This window comes from Mytilus galloprovincialis, chromosome 10 (genome assembly GCF_965363235.1).
Source record: "Mytilus galloprovincialis chromosome 10, xbMytGall1.hap1.1, whole genome shotgun sequence".
NCBI lineage: Eukaryota > Metazoa > Mollusca > Bivalvia > Mytilida > Mytilidae > Mytilus > Mytilus galloprovincialis.
The window spans coordinates 78,742,574-78,748,991 of NC_134847.1; the positions used below are offsets into that span (position 1 = coordinate 78,742,574).

Consider the following 6,418-nt stretch of genomic DNA (forward strand, 5'->3'; position numbering starts at 1 on the left):
TCGTGCGTTTTGAAGCGATCTATGAATCATGTTCTTTGGCATTGTTACATATTGATGATTTGCCCCGAATATTTGTAGAATACAGATATCATACAATCTTTCAGTTGTATGATATAGCATATCATATGTAGGTAATATAGAACAGCCACACACACGGTATACGTATATTTTTCAGTTGTTTTTAATCACCCCTAAGTCCAATTATAATCAAAATATTTCATAAAACCTACTACTACAAATGCAGTATATATTTCATATCATTTTCTCATGAAAGTGTAACGTTCGGGATAAATGAAAATATAACGATCCAGGCCAAGTGATTGTTTTCATAAATCAATGGCTTGTATGACTTATTTCTAAAAAAAATACTCAAGGACTTATATGGTTTAAACATCAATGGAAAGAACTACCTGTATCTCTATCTACTTAGTATATATAAAATTTATCAGAGACAAAAAATTTATCAGAGACAAAAACAATATACAACTTTTACCGCCCTTAAACTTTATTTCAAGAAAATATCCAATACAAAAGCATCACAAAAGCTGAAAATGTGTTACTTTATTTGTAATAATAACAAAAATACATGGTTAGATCGAAATCACTAGTTACATTCACCAACGGGTGGATATCACTTGTAATCTTATAATTCTTATACAATTGTGAATTGTTTGCATTATCCCATGTTATATATTCTTCTTTAGATGTCATTCCATTTACTTGTTGGCACTGTTTGGAGCCGTTATTCCGTACAAGATAGAATGGTTGGTCACGTGGTAAAGTGATAGGTATCGAAGAATCACTGTCATTTCTATAAAAAAAAAAATACAAAGCATTCTTACACCGTCTCTTTTTAGTAAATTACATCATTTATTACAATTTATCAACGGATTTGTAGACTTTATATGATATGTTTGCTTTGCATAAATACTGATTGATATTTTCCAGAGTTGATTTTGATATTGCCCGAGCTTGCAAGCTTGCATTTTTCTTCGATGGATGAACAATTCACAATTATTCCTGCAATTACTTTTCTATTGTATAGCAAAGATACACAAAACATAGAACAAACACTTATGTTTAACCACGCCACGTCTTGTATGTGCCTGTCCTAAGTCAGAAGCCTGTAATTCGTTGATTGTCGTTTGTTGCAGTGTCAAATATTTGTTTTGCATTCATTATGTTGTACATATATAAGGTCGTTTGTTTTCTCGTTTGAATTTATTTATATTTGTCATTTCGGGGCCTTTTATAGCTGACTATGCGGTATGGGCTTTGCTCATTGTTGTAGGCTGTACGGTGACCAAAAGTTATTAATTTTTGTGTCATTTGGTCTCATGTGGAGAGCTGTCTCATCGGCAATCATACCACATCCTCTTACGTTTATATTCAACTCATTTTGCTACATTTCTATGCTACATGAATGAAATTACGAGAATAAATTCAAGCCTTTAGATTGTCTGGGAAATTCTGTCACGTTATGTTGTCATTTTAGCAATATTTTTTAACATGGTCATAAAGCGGAAGGTTTTAAAATTTGCTACCCATATTCAAGGTTCAACCCTTCATTTTTTCTTAAAATGTCCTGTACTAAGTCAGAAATATTGCAGTTGTTATCAAATATTCCGTTTCTATTTGTGTTGGCGTTGTTGGTTTTTTTTTTGCACTTCGAATTCGGTGTTCCTGTCGTTTCCTTTTCTTCCCCTCGTAGTTGTGTTTCCCTCGGTTTTGGTTTTTTAACCAGAATTTGTTTTCTACAAAATGTTATATTAATGTATGGTGATATACCTGCAACAGAAGTTCATCATTATATCAGTACTATAGGTTCCGCTTGGGTAATATCCAGAAGCTTGATTACATCTGCTGTAACTGTTAGCTTTTGTGTCCCAGCCTACATAATATTTATTTTGTTATCACTATTGATATCTATACAACTATACTAGTACCTTTTGTTATCACTATTGATATCTATATATCTATACAACTATACTAGTACCTATGAAAATAACAATTATAAAACGCGTACCCCCCCCCCCCTTTCCCCCAGACAATCAAACGGTCGTCCATTTAAATGAAAAATGTGTCTATATTTTTCTGTCTAGGAAAATTGACATTTCACCGTTCATTTTATGATGTCACTATTATCATTATTCATTCTACTATAAAAAGCAATGAAAACAGGATAATTTAGAATAACTGAAAAACAAATATAGGACATGCAACAACAAACATATTATGTTTCTATGACATTTCAGATTTGAACATTTGTTTTCCGTACTCTGCGCTCAATGTTCTTTTTACCTTTTCCATATGTTTATTAGATATCAATCAAGTTGAAATATATTTCGTCTTGAAATAATGAACTCCATGATGGAGCCCCAAAACATATTAAACTTATATTGAAAATAACTTCTGTGAGTGCCTGCATCTTTTCTATCTCTGTTAACCTGAATCTTGATCTTTTCCCTAATATTTGCACATATGCTTGACTTTAAAAACGAATCTATGACGAAAACAATGATATCAACTTCTACTTCCACTTTGACATTATGAATGATTGTGGATTCGCATAACACGTGATGTATGCCTGCCAAGCCAATGGTGGATCAAGAATTTTTCATAAGAGAGCGGACCACTAGCTGCCTAAGATTGGGCCTGCTGCAGTCATGCTTCAGGTATTTCACATCCAATCTTTTATGGTAATATTCTTTACAAAGCACAAAAATGTCGGCATTTACCTCAAAAGCTAACCAAACCAAAACAGACTTATCAAGAAGGGACTAGTTACGATGCTGTTGTCAGGTCGTTAAAGATGGCATATTTTGGCTTTAATATTGATTCACGTATAGGGTCTTTGCATCGAAAATAAAAACATTCATTCTAAAACCAGATGTTGGCATGATATGGGTTATGTTCTTTTGATATATTATATGATGGTATGATATTAAATCCCTTACGGGAGGGATTGTGGTTGATATTCATATGATGAAATCATAATCTTTCAATCAGTTCATAATTAAATGAGGTCTAGAGCTGGCATGTCAGTGACTGTCAGTAGTCCTTTGTTAATTTATGTATCATTATCATAGTTTCTTTTGTTACATATTATGACATCGGACTCGGACTTCTTTTAAACCTAGTGAGTTTTACTGTGCGTATTGCTGTTTGTTTGTTTTTTCTAAGTTGGTTAGAGGTATAGAAGGAAGGTTGAGATAAAAAAAAATCATGTTTAACCCCGTCGCATTTTTGCGTCTGTCCCAAGTCATAAGCCTCTGGCCTTTGTTAGTCTTGTATGAATTTTAATTTTAGTTCATTGATATATTTCGGAGTTAAGTATGACGTCCATTATCACTGAACGAGTACACATTTTTGTTTAGCGGTCAACTGAAGCTCGCCTCCGGAAGCGGGATTTTCTCGCTGTATTAGAGACCCATAGGTTGCCATCGTCTGTGTTTTGCTCTTTGCTCCGTTTGTTGTATCTTTTGCACATTCCCTATTTCCATTCTCAATTTTATTCAGTGATTCCCTAAATAATTCAACCAAATAGTTTACACAAAAGGAGAAGGCCTGTGTCAAGCAACGCTTTCCGTATCGTTGCTTCCAGTCTCGGTTCTTTTGAAGTTCCAGAGATTCGCTCGTATTTGTTGGTGATTTTAATTTGTTTCTTTTGAATCAATTGATGAGGAATCGCGAAAAAGTGACTACTTAATGGACACAAACAATGATCAGTAATAAATGATCTACAATTATGTTTATATGACTAAAGTTATATATTGACCCTGTTGTATAGTAGCTTTTGACCTCAACAGAATTTTGTTTAAGCATTGAAAAAAATTGCCTTTTAAACTATAAAAGAGACCTAGAAACTTTTAACAGTAAGCCATCAGAAAAATGAAATCTACAAAAAAAATTCTTTAACTGAAATGCTGAACTCATATGAGTTAATCCCTTACATGATAATGTTTTAACATTTTTGCTTTTACTACAAAACTTTGATAGTTACATGTATATAGAATCTACACAAATAAAAAGTTATTCGAATTACAAGATCTGCAAAATGCTATTATGGCCTAAATGATAAATTTGACCTGAGATAGGAATCAACGCTCTTGATGACAATCTTTTGCATTTTTGCCTATTATTCATAAATCAATTACAGAAACTGTAAAAAGCCAAAAGGGTTTACGAATCTATTTATTTTACTGTAATGGTAACTAGACAAAAAAGAATATAGCATATATTGTACAAATTAAGATATAAAGTATGAACTTTGACTGACCAGATAATTTGCATTATTGTACAAACGCTTCTTTCAATTTCCAATGAGCTGTGCTAATAGTCTTCTGTTATTTATGACATTGACGATGTGTTCAAATCAAAATTTTTGGTTGCCTTAGATGTACAAGACAAAATAATATACTACATATTAAAAACAAAGATTTTTACCTTCTGGACAACCACTGTATTGAGGGATACAATAATCCCCTTTTGGCCAATCTCGTCCTTCCCTGTTCGGTGCTTCTTCACGCTTTACACAGAAATTGAGTTGATGTTTCCTGATGACTTGGATCCTGTCAAAGTATTTAAAGTTTATAAAATTACATTGTTTTTAATTCGAAACTAGACTTTAAATCAGCACTCGAAAAAGAAATATTTAAGTAACTATTTGAATTTGATTTTGAATAAAACAGCATATTAATCTAAAGATTAGCAATATTCAACGCGCAACGTCACGTGCTATTTATTATATGGTTATGGTTTAAATGTTTAGTGTATAATATAAACATTCCTAACCTTAAAGTTGACATTTGAAAACCTGATTAAGACTTGAGTCGCTACCTGGCCTCATTAAACAATATTGCTGACATTTATTCCATTGTGTAAGGATCTTGAAGATTGATAAAAAGCATGATTTTTATTTTCTTAAAGCAGAAATCTAATTTCTGATTGACAAAGTGATTAATGTTCATTCCCATAATTTTGATTCAATATTTCGAATGATTTTTGTATTTTGTATTTATTTTTACCTGCAAAGTGTTGACTTTGGGACCAGTCATTTTTCTGGTCTTCCGTACACCAACTGACCGAACCACTATCCCATCGCACTCCTGATGGACAAACTGCATTTCCGTATGTTTGTTGTTCGACTTTGACTAAAGGATATGTTCCTTTTGGCCAGATAGTAGGAATCACTATGTTTTTGTCTAAATCAAACAAAATCAACGTTATTTTTTTTCATTGTTATACCCAAGTATTATACCTTATAAAGCCACGCAGAGATTAAAACACAAGAGGCTCTCAAGAGCCTGAATCGCTTACCTATATTTTTTTGCTTAAATCTTTCATCGCTGATTATTTTTGCTTTTCAATATGCATGTATACATATTAATGAGTGGCTTTAAAATGCCATTTAAATATCCATGTGTCATATTTTCTTCAAAAGCAAATACATGCATTTTACCCATATGTTCCATTTTAACCATAGTGTCTACGTTTCTTGAGTACAACGAAATAATATACAAAATTTAGACTAGATTCATTTGAGAAGATTTTTTAAGTTAAAAGACATAAACAACTTGTGTAAAATTGTCCTTAAAGGACAATAACTCCTAAAGGGGTCAATTGACAATTTTGGTCATATAAACTTTTTTGTATATCTTACTTTGCTGAACAGTTTTGCTGTTTACAGTTATCTTTATCTTCAACAATATTCAAGATAATAACCCAAAACTGCAAAATTGCCTTAAAACTACCAATTTAGTTGCAGCAACCCAACAATGGGTTGTTCGATTCGTCTGACAATGTCAGGCCTGATGGATCTTAACAAATTGAACAATCTTACTCCGTGTCAGATTTGCTCTAAAAGCTTTAGTTTTTGAGAACTGCATTTGACCCCTTTATATATGTACTTTGTTTAGCCATGGCGGCCATGTTTGTCGATGATCAAAACTTCGGATACAATTTATAAACAAGATGCCCTAAGGAACATTTAATCAACGTTTAAAGGTATTTGACCCAGTAGTTTCATAGGAGAAGATTTTAGATGAGTATTATGCGTTTACCGATGATGAGCCTGACAGTTTAGGTAAAGAGAATTCAGGATTAGAAGATCAAACCATCATTTCAGTTGATCAGACTATACAGAGTTTGGATTCAGGAGTTAACATAACCGAAAATATCATCAAGGACTCAACAACACCAGATACCAAAACAGAACAAAAGGAGCTATTCTCACTTGATTCGGGAACACTGAGTCCAGTCTCAAGTGGTGGTAAAACCAATGTAAACGTCACCAAGAAGACAGAGTCTCTGGATGATGCCTTAAATCCAAAGATGTCAAATAAGACGGATGACAGTTCAGATTCTAGTAAGTCGATGACACAGGCTCCAGACTCACATGGGAATCATCAGATGACGA

The 6,418-nt window shown here is 33.0% G+C and overlaps 1 long non-coding RNA gene across 1 annotated transcript; it reads right to left on the minus strand.

The window, feature by feature from the left end:
• Positions 1-546: 546 nt before the first annotated feature.
• Positions 547-5,206, minus strand: LOC143049363 (uncharacterized). Its single transcript, XR_012970199.1, has 4 exons — positions 5,028-5,206; positions 4,447-4,571; positions 1,789-1,891; positions 547-811 (listed from the first exon to the last, which is right to left on the minus strand). It is a non-coding gene; the product is annotated as an uncharacterized LOC143049363 (long non-coding RNA).
• Positions 5,207-6,418: the final 1,212 nt, after the last annotated feature.